Source organism: Balaenoptera musculus, chromosome 8, assembly GCF_009873245.2.
Source record: "Balaenoptera musculus isolate JJ_BM4_2016_0621 chromosome 8, mBalMus1.pri.v3, whole genome shotgun sequence".
NCBI lineage: Eukaryota > Metazoa > Chordata > Mammalia > Artiodactyla > Balaenopteridae > Balaenoptera > Balaenoptera musculus.
In genome coordinates, this window is record NC_045792.1 from 45,791,626 (window position 1) to 45,807,374 (window position 15,749).

Consider the following 15,749-nt stretch of genomic DNA (forward strand, 5'->3'; position numbering starts at 1 on the left):
TCGGGGTAAAAGTTGTTGAGAAGGAAGCCAAGATGGGGAGCTATGGGGGAGAGAAGAAACAGGAGGGGGGCGGGGAGGGGTGGGAGAAGGACCCGAGAGAGGGCTGGAGTCCAAGGCAGCGGAGGCCGGGCCGGGCCGGGGCGGGGCGCGGGGGCGGGCCGGGCGCGGGCGCAGAGCTATTGGCCCGTGCGTCCGGGAGTGGCCCCTGCGCGCCCGCACGCCGCCCGACGGGGAGTCCGCACGCGCCTCCCATCGCTCACAGCGGCCGGGCGGCACCTGGACCGCAGGGCGAGCGAGCCGGGCAGAGCCGCCAGCACCTCGCCGGGGGAGAGGAAGCTCGCAGCGCCCAGTCCGGAGGAAGGTAACGCGCCGCACCGCGCTCGGGGTTGCGGGGTTTGCTCCAACCGGCCGGGGTCTGCGGCCAAGAGCACGAGGGAGGCGGCGAGAGGCTGTCCCTGCCCGGCAGCGCGCCCGGCTCTAGCCTCGACTAATATGCCCACTCGCTGTGTTACCTCGGGCAACTTTCTTTCCCTCTCTGGGTCTGTGTTTCCTCCTCCGTTAAATGAGGGAGTTGGTGTTGAATGATGATGCTTTTCTGGTCTTCTGAGTTCTAAAACGTGAACTTCGTTTTGGCACACTGCAAGCGCCCTTTCTCAATTTCCCACTCACGAAAGAGCCGGCTCCGCTGCCCAGGGGGCGGTCTCCAGGGAGCCGAGGTGCTTGGGTAGGCGGCGGTTCCGTGGGCTGTCGCGTTTCCTGGGGCTTTCGAGGACTGAGCCTGGGCTTGGGGCTGGCTGCTGGGTGGCCCTGACTACAGAGCAACTGTCCCTAGATTGCTCAGGTGGAGTAAGGTAGGGCGTTAGGACCTATCTACAGGTGTGGGGTCGGGAAGGGGGAGTTGGGTGCTGATGATTTCTACCTGGAAAATAAGCAGATTTGTTTTGGAGTTCTCCTCCTACACTCAGACCTTGTCCCGTGGTGAGTTATAAATTACAGGAATGAGATTTATTATCTTTCAAAGTAGAAAACCAACTGCTTCAGCAGCTAGGACAGAGGGCTCTCCCAGCATGTAGGAAGTGGGCCTCTCTCTGTGCAGCCATCCTCCTCCCTCTTCCTTTTCCTCCCTCCTCCCTTTATAAATCCCCTTTGACTTTGAGGGGCTCCACTTCCTGCCTGAATGAAAAGTCCTCATTTTCACTGAGTGCTGGTTTGTGACCAGCAGCCTCCAGGGCTTTGGGCTCTGGGTTGAGATGGAAACCTAGATAAGAACAGACTATGAATCACACTGTCAGCCTCTACCATGCAAGGATGTGCAGAGGAAGCCCCATGGGGTTTCAGACAGACAGACAGACAAACACTGGAAGGTGGGATGGATTCCAACTGTTGTTCGGCTTCCCGTCCCCTTCTTGGCAGCCATTCTCAGCTATGCAGCCAACTGTCAGTAGGATGGAGCAGCCAAACAGAGGAGGGTGCTTGAAAGCAGCAGAGGACTTTGGTGGGTTTCTGTGGAAGGTCTCCAGCAATTCTCTCCCTTCTCTTTCCCTCAGCCCTTAGTGTGGTATCCAGGTGAAATTAGATTCCAGGGCCCATCAAGAGCAGCGGAGGAGGGGGGCAGGGCAGTGGCAATATTGACCTTTTGGCGGGCACTTATGGGCCAGATACTCTTCTTTGCATGGAACACGTCCTTAGTTCTCACAAAGCCACGTGAGGGCTGGTATACTGATATTTACCCCATTTTACAAATGAGGAACTGAGGCTCAGAAAGATGGCTTCCCTTAGTCACATAGCTAGTAAGTGGCAGAGCTGGGATTCAAATCCAATCTCTCTCATTTTAAAACCTGTGTTCTTTTCCCTTTTTTGGTGCTCCTTGAGTAAGGGCAAGTTGGAACAGTGACAGCAAAAATGATTGTTATTGAGTTCTCACGAGGTGACAGACTCCATTCAAAGCACTCCAGAGGTGTTAGGTCATTTATGATGCAGGCGTTTCAGTCATTCTGGTGGGCATCAGTGATGCCTTAGCCTCTCTCAAGCAGCAGTCCCATTCCAGAACGCCTGCCTGACCCCACCCAGCTGCTGGTGAGTGGGCTGGATGAGGGCCCTGTTTGCTTTATCCTGGAGGTGGCTTGAGGTCTCATGAAAGATTGATTGTCCACAGCTGATCCATTAGACCTGACCGTTGGCTTGTGAATGATCCCACTGTCCCCTAAGAGGCCTTTCTCAGGCTTCGCTCAATAAACATTTGTGGAATGAATGAATTAGCACCTTGTGCAGAGTGGTCTGCTGTCCTGAAGAAATGTGAGGCGGCCCCTGGGGCAGCCTGGGCCCTCACCATCCTCAGAACCCGGGATGCCAGGCCAGGTAGTTCTCCCCCTTGGGCAAGGAAGGTAGGGCGAACTGTGCCCCTGTGGGCTTACAGATTTCCCTGCTAATGTGTTGGCTGCCACCTGTTTTATAAAGGAGTTTTTAAAGATAGTAGATGAAGGGAAATTTGACTTTTTAAAAAAGTTAAAAGGAAAAGTGACTTAGTTTTAATCAGGTTTCTGCTCTCTCAAAAAAGGGGGGAAATAAGATGGTACTATTTGCCTTAGGGCTTCCCAAACTTCTCCATTAGAAGAGTCTCTAATAGCAAAAGAAGCCTGACAAGTGCTCCTGGGGGTTGGGTTATAGTTCAGATTGGCCCCAGCGAGCACAAAAATTGTTTTAAGGATTTATGCAGGTTTTTTTCGTTTGATTCCGTATGTCTGTCAAATTTAGTTTTTCTGATAAATATTTATATATGGTTTTCTTCCCCAAAATATTTGTGTAAAATTGGTGTCCTGGCATATTGCTTTATGTTCTTGCGGGGCTGAGAGTACCCAAATGGAGAAACAGGGCAAAGGTTCTGGTCTGGGAGCTTTAAGTATTGTTTGCATTTTCTAGTCACTTGGTTCATAGTGATAGAGCTTCCCAGCCTCCTGTGGTGATAACCTCTTTTCCCATTTTTCGGAGTGAAGAACATATTTAAAAAATAAAAACAATCATTGTTTTCCCTCCCCACAGACTTATTAAGATATAAATGACATTGCATAAGTCTAGGGTGTACACATGATGATTTTATACATGTATATATCACTACTATTTTTCTTGTAGTGAGGACGTTTAAGATTTAGTCTCTTAGCAACTTTCAAGTATGTAATACATACTATAGTCACCATGCTGTATATTAGATCTTAAGAACTTATTCATTTTATAACTGGAAATCTGTATGCTTTGACCAAGATCTCCCTATCTCCCCCACTCCCCAGCCTTTGGCAATCATCGTTTTACTCTCTGTTTCTATGAGTTTAGCTTTTGTAAGATTCCACGTGTAAGTGATATCATTATTGTTTTCTTATTACCAAAACTATACTTATTTGTTGTAGAAAAAGATAAAATACAGATTAGCATTAATAATAATACATCTGTACTCAGAAACAACTAATGTAAAACTTGGGATACAGCCTTCCAAATCTTTTCTCTGCATCTGTACGTTAAAAAAAAAAAAGAACAAATGAATATAACTCTTACTTTTTTTAACATAAATTTATTTATTTATTTATTTATTTTTGGCTGTGTTGGGTCTTCGTTTCTGTGCGAGGGCTTTCTCTAGTTGCGGAGAGCAGGGGACACTCTTCATTGCGGTGCGCGGGCCTCTCGCTATCGCGGCCTCTCTTGTTGCGGAGCACAGGCTCCAGACGCGCAGGCTCAGTAGTTGTGGCTTACGGGCCCAGTTGCTCCGCGGCATGTGGGATCTTCCCAGACCAGAGCTTGAACCCGTGTCCCCTGCATTGGCAGGCAGATTCTCAACCACTGCGCCACCAGGGAAGCCCAACCCTTACTTTTGACTGTATTATTGTCAGGGCTAAGAGCCATCTCAGGTTGCTTTTGAAAGAATGTTGAAAGTAAATCATGAATAATTAAAGACATCATAAAGGTTAATCCTGTTTGTGAACCCCAAAGTTCACCCCCTAGAGTTCCCCTGTGTCATTTAGTTTCCAGCAGAAAGAAGTGCCCGCAGTGGGGCTGCTGCTGACATTACGGGGTCAAGTTGTGCTCCTTGTTAAAGTGACTCAAGCATCTTAAATGTCTCAGATGTAACAAAAAGGTAGCTCTTCAGCGTTGTTGATGTGCAAAACGTGAGCAGAAAATTCTAAAGCTAATAGCACAGTGAGGAGGAGAGAGCCTTAGAAAAGGTCCTTGCTCCAACATTGCATTTTAGTACCTGTGTGACTTTGGGTAGCTTCTGGGAACCAGTTTTTCCTTCCGTAATTTGGAAATAATGACACCTACTTGATTTTTCTCCACCGAAGTCACTAGGAGGGCCAAGTGGCAGGTGTTATTGTTTGTTACTTGAATTGCATGTCAGTGTGTATGCAATTTAAAAAAAATTTAAAGGTAGAAAAAAACAAAAACATTGTCGGTCTTTATAAAAATGCTGAAATCTAACTCCTGGGCCTAACGTTAGTAGGACTTAATTATGATGCAGATGCTCTGTTGGATCCCTACTCTGTTTTCTTCAAAGAATATAGGATTCCTACGTGGCTGGCATGTCACTGATCTTCATCACAATCCTGAAGCGAAGAAAAGGACAGAAAATAGTCCCATTTCACAGAATAAAAAACAAGCTTGCCATTCAAGGGAGCTGTTCCTTTGCACAGGGAGTCCCAGAGCTCCTGAGGGCTGTCTCTAGCTGCCTAAAGCAAGGCAGAGGCATGCTGGGAGGAAGCAGTGAGAGCAGCCGGAAAGGTGATGATGTACCCCTGGGGGCACTCACCCAGCTCGGAGCAGCTCTGCCGAGAGGAATGGGCCCTGTAATGGGAGGCAGGTGGCTTGGCTTCCACTCCTATCTCACGGATAGGCTGTGAGCTCTGGGTTTAGTCATGTCCTCTCCCGGAGCCTTGGTTTTTGTTTTTTTTTTAATCTATAGAGGGAGTTGGACCAGATGAAGTTCTTTCCAGTCTTAAAAATCTATGATTCTGGGTTATTTTCCATTCACATTTGCCCACATAAAAGTTTGGTAGAGAATCCAAATGAATCAGGTGTCAGAAAATGTTCCCACTTCCTGTTGCTTTCAGTGCCCCCTCATTATTTTCTAAGGGTCTCCCCAGCTGACTGCCCTCATGCAGAACACGTGATCCATAGATCGTTGAGGGGAGAGTAGTTTCTGCTCATCTATTTGTTACTCTTAATCTAGAACACCCTCAGACTGTAGGAGGGAGAACTGCTTTGAGGCAACTTTTGGGAAGGTAGGTTGACAGAAGTATAATGAAAGCAGGTTATTTATGTTAATAAGGCTGTGTGTGTCACAAAGTACTCACTTCTGAAATCACTAAGTACAGTACTTTTCTTTAGTGCCCACTGGGTATTGGTCCTGTGCTGGGACCCTTGCAGAACGTGAGAGAAGCACACTCTAGAGTGGTTCAGAACCGTAGGCTAGGGCGAGGGAGGGAGAGAGGAGACCGGAGAGAGGAGAGAGCGCCAGGTGTGGCTGGAACACCTTGGAGATGAAAAGGCCAATTTGGGAAAAGGTTGAGGCTCTAAGGGCTTGGAATCTCTGGTTTAATTCTGCATCCAATTGCCTGGCACTCAATGGGAACTTAGTAAAGTATTTTCAATGAATTAATAAATGAACAAACGGAAGAGTGAATGAATCACTCTTCTGAAATGAAGTCTATGCTGAAATGTGGTGTAATGATCCTCAGGTGGTTGCAGTGACTTTACATATGTGAAGTACTTACCACTTACAAAAACACGTTGCTATGCATTATCCCTCAAAATGATGATAGAGATTAAAGAAAGCCAAAATAAAAGCATTTCCTAATGTCATAGTTTCTAGATATTTTGCAGCAACTAGTAGAACAGATTTGGTTTGTTATTCATAGATAAGTCTTCTTTCTATAAATGCATCAAGAAATATTTGAGAGGGGGGTATAGGACCTAGTAAACAATTCCACAAATTTGCATTGTGAGTTAGAGGGAGAAAGAAAGGCATTGCTTAACTTCTGAGTGAATAGACGTTCTTTTTTCCCTTGTAGAACATTGTTTTACTGTAACTCCTGGTGTAACTGACACCATCAGCTTCTGATTAGACAGATGTGTTTTGTGCTGCCATTACTCACGGCCACAGGCGCCTGGTCTCTCCTGCCACTGGCTGAGTCAGTTGATTAAAACACAGGGCTCTGCGGCTGAGGGCATGGGCTGGATCCCAGGCCAAGCCAAGGCGCCCTGTCAGATCCGTGCCTCAACCACTCCGCCCCCTCTGCCAGCCATCTGCGCTGGGAGGAAGACTGAACTCTGGCATGTTAGATTCTTTAGGGCAGAATCTTCACCACTGCTGGTTTTAGACTAATCATTTGAGTTTTAGAAATAAAGGGTCTGGCTCACAGACTTAGAAAATGAACTTATGGTTACCAGCGGGGAATGGTGAGGGGGACAGATAGACTGGGAGTTGGGATTGACGTGCACACACTGCTATATTTAAAATGGCTAACAAGGACCTACTGTATAGCACAGGGAACTCTGCTCAGTATTCCGTAATAACCTAAATGGGAAAAGAATTTGAAAAAGAATTAAAAAAAAAGAAATAAAGGGTCTGGGTTTTCAGTTTAATTCTTTGATTCTTTTTTTTTTTTTTTTAAAGAGTAACACTTTTTTTTTTTTAAATTTTATTTATTTATTTATTTATTTTTAGCTGTGTTGGGTCTTCGTTTCTGTGTGAGGGCTCTCTCCAGTTGCAGCGAGTGGGGGGGGCACTCTTCATCGCGGTGCGCGGGCCTCTCACTATCGCGGCCTCTCTTGTTGTGGAACACAGGCTCCAGATGCGCAGGCTCAGCAGTTGTGGCCCACAGGCCCAGTTGCTCCACGGCATGTGGGATCCTCCCAGACCAGGGCTCGAACCTGTGTCCCCTGCACTGGCAGGCAGATTCTCAACCACTGCGCCACCAGATTCTTTATAGAATGGATTCTAGGGTTGTTTTAGGTCTGCCATCTTGGGACATGTTGAAGGGCGCATCCTGAGACCTTGGTTGTCCCCCAAGTCTGCAACTATCGCCATAGCATATCACTTCCTCAATGTGTGTGTAAAATGGGAATGATCAGACCTGCCTCACAGGTTGTTCAGAGGATTAAATGAGGGCGTATATTTAATGGTCATATATTTAACGTGGGGGGGCTGATGCCCAAAGGTGAAACCAGGCTAAAAACTTGCCTCTTATCTTGAAGGCAGCAAGGAACTAATGGAAGTGTCTCAATATTGTGTGTGAAATAACTAGACTTTAGGACAGTAACACTGTCCAAAGTATGGAAGGTGGATCTGAGGTTGATCGAAGGCACGCTTGTTTGGACTTGTGGGAACAGATAAGATATTTTAAAGCTTTTGGTAAAAGGTACTTGTAGGAGCAGAGATGGTGCTGCTGTTTAATTCAAGACTTCTGGAGGGAGGTACACATGTGTTGGAAAATGGTGACTCCATATACTAATTTATGGACTGGACCACATTGGAGATTAATTCCAAGATGATAACTATGCCTGCCGTGGAGTTAAGCGTATTTACCACTTTTAATAAGGACCCAGGTGTGCTTCTGGCAAGACGATTGAGGCTTGGACCCAGAAAGAATGTGTAAGGCCCGTATTTCCAGAATTGAAGTTCTGGGAATTGTTGACACCCAGTACGTGCTGAATTTGGTTCGTGCTTTGCAGAATTTCTCATGCTCAGCAGGCACTGCTGTGGTTAGCAGTCTCTGAGTTTCCTGGCGGGGGAGGAGCAGGGAGGCGTGGGCCACGAAACTCTCATCTGTGGGCAAATTGCAAGAAACTGAGTGGCCCTTTTCCCCAAGCCATCAGCGTCAGACACAAGTACACACAAGTGTGTGTTTGTATGTTTCTGGGCCTGTGTTTCTGTTTCCCTGAGTGTTGTCGGCTTTATCCAGACCAACGGGAAAACCTGACATATACCTGGAGTTCCTCAGGGAAGAGCCCCTGGGGAGATCAGCCTCGGTCGCTAGAGTTGCATAGTTGTGGAGAGGATCACCTGCTTCCCACATGAACTGGGTGGTGGCCCGAGCCAAGGGTGTGGAGGAGATGTGGCTCCACCTGTCAGAAGCTTCCGGGAACAGATGTTCGTGGAATGGAGCACAGGTGTTTGCTTGGTGTGTGAGGAACTGCGGATGGAGCGGACGTGCTCCCTTCTTCCCTTCTCTGGTAACCTTTCCCCATGATCTCACTCTCTGAGTCATCAGGAACTGAAAGCTAGTCTCAGGCTGACAGGTGGAACACAGGGAGCAAGATGTACCCTTTAACCTCCTGGAGGCACCTCACCTTGGGCTTTTGGCATGTGAGACCTTTGAGCCTGTCTTCCTCACGTGCCAAGCCCCAGGTCCTTCTCAGTGGGTTAATCAAGCGGAGGAGGAATCCTTTGATAGATTTGGGTTTGGTCTCTCTCCTTTGAGACCACAGGCACCAAGACAGATGAGCTGTGGGTGGGAATGGTCAGCTCTTTGAAGGGTGTGTTTGTGTGCTTCACTGCCTACAGGTACAATGACCACGTGTTTAAGTTTAGTTTGATATTTAAGTATAGTATGACTGGTTGATCTTTGGTGAAATTTTGTTGCTACTCTTTTTAAGCTATTAATAAATAGCGAACGTTTGTTGATAAAGGGGCAGCATGCTCTGGGGGGAAGGATATCAGACTTAGAGACAAGAGTTAGTTCATTCAATAAATACTCAGTGTTTACTGTGTGCCAGAAATTGTTTTAGGCTCAGAGTCCAGTGGGGAAAGCAGGCGTCTATAATTACACATGGTGTGATGTTAATAGTCAGATGTGAGTATAGAGGGAGGTGGGGTGGTGAGAGGGAAGAGGGAGCAAGTGCCAAGGGCTTCTTGGAAGAGGTGACACTTGAGAGGAGACTTGAGGGATGAATAGGGATCAGAAAGTTAAGAGGGGCAGGAAATAATGTGACGGGCACAGTTTCACGTTCAAGGCAAGGTTGGCAGGAACTGAGGCCAGAGACGTAGCGAGTAGGCTGAACATGGAGAGCTTTGTAAATCTCATTAAGGAGACTGGACTCTATAAAATCCTAACTTGTATTCTGCACTGTGTGAAAATTGGGCAAGTATTTCCTCTCTGAGTCTCAGTTTCCTTATTAGTAATATGGAGATGATAATGATTGCCTGGCTTTATCTCATGACATTATAGTGAGACTCAATATAATAATAGTGGCCAACAATTACTGAACACTCACTATGTGCCAGACAGACTTTGCATTAAGCTCTTTACATGATTTAACTCATTGAATCCTCACCACAACTTTATAAGATAGGTACTATTATTGAGCCCATTTTATAGATGGGAAATCAGAGGCATAGAAGTTAAGTAACTTGTCTCAGATCAGAAAGCTAATACAAGGTGGAGTCAGGATCTGAACCGAGGCACTCTGGCCACAGAGCACTTCTCAGTAGTGTGCACGTGTGTGTGTGCGTGCATGCTTATGTTTATAGTGCTATCTCTCTGTCAAGCTTAAGAGCCTAGTTGTGTTTGCTTGAGGCAGAAGTAATGCATAGCTCTTGACTTGCCTTGTGTAGTGTTTGGCTTCTCCTCTGCTGTAGCTGAGCCTCTAAGCTGGCTTCCTCCACATTTGCCATTCTAGTCGCCACCTCCTTCCTGAGCACTGGTTCCTCATCTCCATCGGAGTTCTAGACACAGCCACTGAATTTTCTGCCCTGCTATTAGTTTTTACCTTTAACCTGGCTGCCCTTCCAGGCACTTCTGGTTGAATGCACTAATCCCGCAGTTGACTTAAGAACTTTGAGTCTAGTTTGATTCCTGCATCTCCTGAGGAGCATTGTTACTGCTTCCTTCTCAATGTTGTTCCCAAAGGACATTTATATTTCACCTCTTTGCACCTTCTAGCTCTCTGCGGCTTTTGTGAGATCTAAGGCAAAAGCCCTGGTCCTTTCAATTATAGTGACTCCTCTCATTCATGCTAAAGTAACATGTTTAGAAAAGTAAAAAAACTCACACACAGACTCCCCCATTACCCACTGCATAAAACTCAATCTCCTTAGTTTGACATCTGAGACCTGTGTTTTAGATTCATGTCTTCCACTATCCCCTTCTATGAACCCAGTCTTCCATTCAAACCGTATTCCCCTTTCCCTATAGCAGCCTCTGTGCATTGTTTACATAGCTTCCTGTCTGTGCCTGGAAGGATACTTTTATTCCCCTTCTTGAGCTCTTCCCTGCCCTGCCACTTACTCTCAGATCTTACCTCTTCCTAAAACTGCAGCTCTGTGGTAATTCTTACCAAAATCTTCCTGGTTCATCACAGCAGGAAGTTTCCTCTCCCTTCTCTAACTGGTTTAGTGTTTGGCTTATACCTCTTTTATGGTCGTCATCGCATACCACCTTGTGTTAATGCTCTTTGTGTACTCATCTTATCGTCCCTATTGGTCTGAAATTTCTTAGAGGGCAGGGACTTATTGTTATTTCCTTACTGCCTGGAGCCCAGCAGGCTGACACAGTACAAATGTGCTGAATGAATATATTTTGAAGCACTGAGTTATATTCACTATCTGTTTTTTTTTAATGAGAATTTCAATATGTCAGTGGGCTCTAAGAATTTAGTGGTCAGAGGGCAGTTATTAATTAGATATTTGGGTTTTTGCTTTGTGTGTGCGGGAAGGAATTAACATAGGGAGCCTGAGACGGCTTGTCCTTAGAAACACCTGCTTGCAAGGTTGGTCCTTGACTGGTATCTGGGAACCTGGATTGCAGAAGGGTTCCCATCACTCTATATGATACCAGTAGCTCACTGTATATCTAAACTGTGCAAACAATGCAGTTTATGCTGAGCACCTACTTTCCTTCTGGGAGTCTGGAATTTGGGTACATGCCAGGCAGGGGGTATCTACATGACCAGTCTCCAATAAAAACCCCTGGACGCTGACTCTCTAATGAGCTTCCATGGTTGTTAACATTTCACACATGTTGTCACAACTTGTGTGTATGACTCAGCTGAGATGGGCCTCTTTGAAGCCCATGCCTGGTTTTCCCCAGACTTCACCCCATCTACCTTTTTTCCTTGCTGATTTTGCTTTGTATTCTTTCACTGTAATAAATCACGGCTGTATGATTGTATGCTGTCCTATGAGTCCTCCCACTGAACCATCAGAAGTCTGGGGCTGGTCTTGGGGATCCACTCAACACACCATGAAATGCCACAAATGCAGACCCAATCCTTTTTTTTTCTTTTTTCTTTTAGCTAAGCCTTCAGAGTTATTAAAGTTTTGGAGAGGTTATTGGTCCTCACATAAGAGAAGAACCCAATTCTTAAGACTGTATGCATATGGGCATGTGAATGAACATAATGCTCTGTGAGATAAAGCTGAAGCCTTCTTGATTGCTCTCTGTAAAATTTGGGTGAGAAAGAGCTATTGGAGGAGGCTTGGTTTGATTTTTCATAACATCCCAAGTACTGTCAGAGTCCTAAAAATATTAGTTATCAGAACTAGGCTCTTAGAAAAACTAGGGGCAGTATTAGCCTGGGATCCACCCATTCTTATTATTCCTCTAAATCAGGAGTTGAGTTCCTTGGGACATTTTTCCTGCCTGAAAATAAGGGGTGGGCAGGGCATCCATAAAGTTGAGATTCTATTGTGTCAGACATCAGCTAGGTGCCTAACGTGAATCATTTCCTTTAATCCTCACAAAGATCCTCAAAGGTAGGAATTTTAGGCTGTACAAATATAGTTAAGGAAAATGAAACTTAGAAGAAGTGAAATACTTGTCAAGAGTCACACAGCTAGTGAGTGGTAACCCTGGAATTCAAGCCTAGGTCCAAACTCCCAAGCCAGTGCTCTTTTTTTTTTTTTTTTTTTCCCATTGTGCTGCCTGAACACAATGGTGTGACTTCATAAAATAATTAATAATCAATCAGTATATCAGCTCTTTTACAAGTGGCTAAGCCTTACCTGGGCCTCAGTAAATGTTAAGTTTTGAGAAGTTTTATCTTCTGGTCCCTAGCTGGAAGGTTTAGAGAAGGAGGAAGTTTCCCTGGCAATGGTGGCTTCCGTGCATGCCCTATGCTTGTGTATTGCCTTTCCAGGGTCCTGGCTCTATTCACACGGCCCAGGAGTGTGCTGCAGTCCATGAGTGGGTGGAGGCAGGCATGGCCTGCTCTGTCATTTTGTCAGTTTCAGAGCAAGTGTGCCTGAAGTCTTTCTTCCTGATAATCTTGGATAAAAACTTATCTGGGAACAATTGCATTATGAAATTTGAAAGTAAATGGAGAGTTGTTTTTTTTTTTTTTTTAAAGAATAGAACTATAAGGAGGAGAATAGAAATAGGTGATTTGGGGTGCCCTCTTCTATTCTTATTAGTTTCATCCTAGGAAATGTTTTTATACCGCATTGCTTTTAGATGATAAGCATATTTCAATAAGGAAACAAGGCCTTGGGCTCCACAGAGTACAGTGGGAAGTGCTGGGTATGAGCAAATAAATTTAGCATCCGGTACAGGGCCCAGCACAGACTAGGTACACAATGAACATTTGCTGAATAAATGCAACTGGGGGTAAGTGTCTTACCTCTTTTGCTGCCCAAAGGACAGAGTAACTTGGGCCCCAGTTCTCATTAGTGTGCTCCTGCTGAGGAAGGGAAGATTCACTTTTTTTAGATCAGATGTTGAACCTGGGGCCAGGCCATCATCATTTCAGAGAATGAAATGCAAATGGTTTCTCCTTGGTGGGATGAGATTTTATTTGTGATGCTGAGAATAGATTTAGTGGTGGAGCTAGTACTTAGGTAACAGCTAGTACTTAGGTAGTGTTTATTATGCGAGACTAAATGCTTTACACATACAAACCCATCTAATCCTCACATCATACCTTTATGTAGATATTTTACCAGTGAGGAAGCTGAAATGCAGAGAGACTAAGACACTTGCCCAAGGTCACATATAAGTGGTAATTCTGAAATGTAAATGTGGATACCACTTAACTGCTCTTCAGTGATATTATAAAAGAATAGGAACCTAGGCATTTTCCCCCAATTTTTTTTTATTGGGGTAAAATACCCAGAAAATTTATCATCCTAACCTTTTCTAAGTGTTCAGTGGCATCAAACGCATTCACAATGTTGTGCGGCCATCACCCTCATCCATCTCATAACTCTTTTCATCTTATAAAACAGAAATTCTATACCCATTGAACAATAAATCCCCATTTCCCCCTACTCCTACCCCCTGGCAACTACCATTCTACTTTCTGTTTCTGTGATTTGATTACTCTAAGTACCTCATGTGAGTGGCATCATACAGTATTTCTCTTTTTGTGACTGGCTTATTTCACTTAGTATAATGTCCGCAAAGATCTCCCATATTGTAGCATATGTCAAAATTTCCTTCCTTTTTTAAGGGCCAGTAATATTCCAATATATGTATATACCACATTTTGTTTATCCATTCATCCATCAATGGATACTTGCGTTGCTTCCACGTTTTAGTTGTTGTGAAAAATGCTGCTGTGAACATGGGTGTATAAATATCTCTTCCAGACCTTGCTTTCAGTTCTTTTGGGTATATACTCGGAAGTGGAATTGCTGGATCATATGATAATTCTACTTTTAATTTTTTGAGGAACTGCCATACTGTTTTCCACAGAGGCTGTACCACTTTGCACTCCCACCAACTCTGCGCAAGGGTTCTAATTTCTCCACATCCTTGCCAACACTTGCTATTTTCTGTTGTTTTTTTTTTCTTTCATAGTAGCCATCCTAATGGATGTGAGATGGTATCTCATTGCAGTTTTGGTTTGCATTTCCCTAGAGATTAGTGATGTCAGGTATCTTTTCATGTGCTTATTGGACATTTGTATATCTTCTTTGGAGAAACATCAAGTCTTTTGCCCATTTTTAATTGGGTTGGTTTTGTTGAGTTTTAGTAGTTCTCTATAACTTTTGGATATTAATTCTTTATCAGATATATGTGATTTTCAAATTTTTTTCATTCTGTGGGGTGCCTTTTTACTCTGTTGATAGTGTTTTGATGCACAAAGCTTTAAAATTTTCATGAATTCCAATTTATCTATTTTTTTCTTTTGCTGCCTGTGCCTTTGGTGTCATAGTCAAGAAGTCACTGCCAAATCCAATGTCATGAAGCTTTTGCCCTATGTTTTCTTCTAAGAATTGTATGTTTTAAGTCTTATATTTAGGTCTCTGATCCATTTTAAGTTAATTTTTGTATATAGTGTTAGGTAAAGGGCCAACTTCATTATTTTGCATGTGGATATCCAGTTTTCTCAGCATTATTTATTGAAAAGACTGTCCTTTTTCCATTGGGTGGTTTTGGCACCCTTGTCAAAAATCATTTGAGAGAACCTAGGCATTTTGAAAGGCCATCTAGTTCTTGCTATTTCTTTGCTTTATTTATTAAAAGAATAGTACAGGTGAAAGGCTTCTCTTTCCATGAATTCCTGGAGCAATTTCTGGAAATTCTGCTTTTCTTTTAGGTCTATATAAACCTTAAACAATATTTTAAATTTTTATCAGAAAGAAATGAAAGTTCATGTTTGAGTCTTTTTATACTTTTCACCCTAACATAATGTTGTTGTTTTCTTCCCTCAAATACCAGGCAAATAGTAGAAATCAAGTTCAAACAAGCAGCAAAGACTTTATAAACTCAAGTTCCCCCACTGGGAGACCAGTTCATGGAGAAACATGATGACCGGTTGGGAATTTGGATTCTTTTGAGTTTTGTGATATGAAAGTCTATTCTGTGACCTTGAGGAAATGGGAGATTTTATTGCTTGTTCTGTTGTCCTTTAGAGTTGAATGTGCATTTTTGAGTCATTGGAGCATGGGGGTTGAGGAACTGTGAGCTCTTTTCTCTAATGAGTTTGATAGCATCGTTAATTAAAGATGGCAAAGTGTTAACTTCTCATTTGGACATGTTTCCAGTTGTGCTGGACTTGTTTTTCAGACCACATAGTTATTTTTAATTAAATATTTTACAGTGTTCATATTTGCATTGAGGGAGCGTACTGACTGAAACAAAGTGGAACTGCAATTGCTTGCCAGATTCCAGCCACAGATCCTCCAACCTTTTTTTGGTAATAGGATTTTTCATTTGTGCAGTACTAAATAATATGACAGCTGTGAGGCCTTAACCATGGAAATGCCTATTTATTTGCCTGTTGGAACAATTTCCATGACAGAGAGTGTTGAGAGCATGCCCTTGATTTTTAAGGACAGGTTTATAAAAACATCAGTTATGAGATATATCAGCTTACATTTCATGCATGTTTTCAAAATTTGATGTGGCTGAAACTTTCCTCCATGTCTGTCTCTTGGAGAAAGTTTATAATTCAAAATCCTTGAAGAGAAAACAGAAAACTACTCGTCTCTAAAACATAGAATTTGATTAATAACAGTTCTCAAATTACTTTCTTCCTGATAGGTATTTGTATTTTGTAATGAAACTGGGCAGGTGGAGAAGCAGTTTATTAATAAACAAATAGCTTTTGTGATTACTTCTCTTGTGAAATCATTTTGATTCTTTGGTTTATTGTTTCTAAAAGGTAATTGTTTGAGGAGGAGGAAAAATCCTTCTGGAGACTTCAAGGTACTTAAAGTGACACATTTCATAGGAGCCCCATTTAGCGATGGTTTGCATTAAATGAACTAGAAAGTTAAGCTACAGGTTAAGAGAGAAATGAGCAGCCCTGACTGAGAAGAGAAC

The 15,749-nt window shown here is 43.7% G+C and overlaps 1 protein-coding gene across 9 annotated transcripts in view; it reads left to right on the forward strand.

Annotated features, from left to right (window-relative positions):
* The first annotated feature begins 221 nt into the window (after positions 1–221).
* The window catches only part of SYTL2 (synaptotagmin like 2), a 100,472-nt gene continuing 84,944 nt past the window's right edge, over positions 222–15,749 (forward strand). For all 9 annotated transcript variants that reach the window (XM_036859636.1, XM_036859635.1, XM_036859637.1 and 6 more), the window contains exon 1: positions 222–361. The gene's annotated coding sequence lies outside the window, so the exon portion shown is untranslated. The remainder of the gene's footprint in view (positions 362–15,749) is intronic.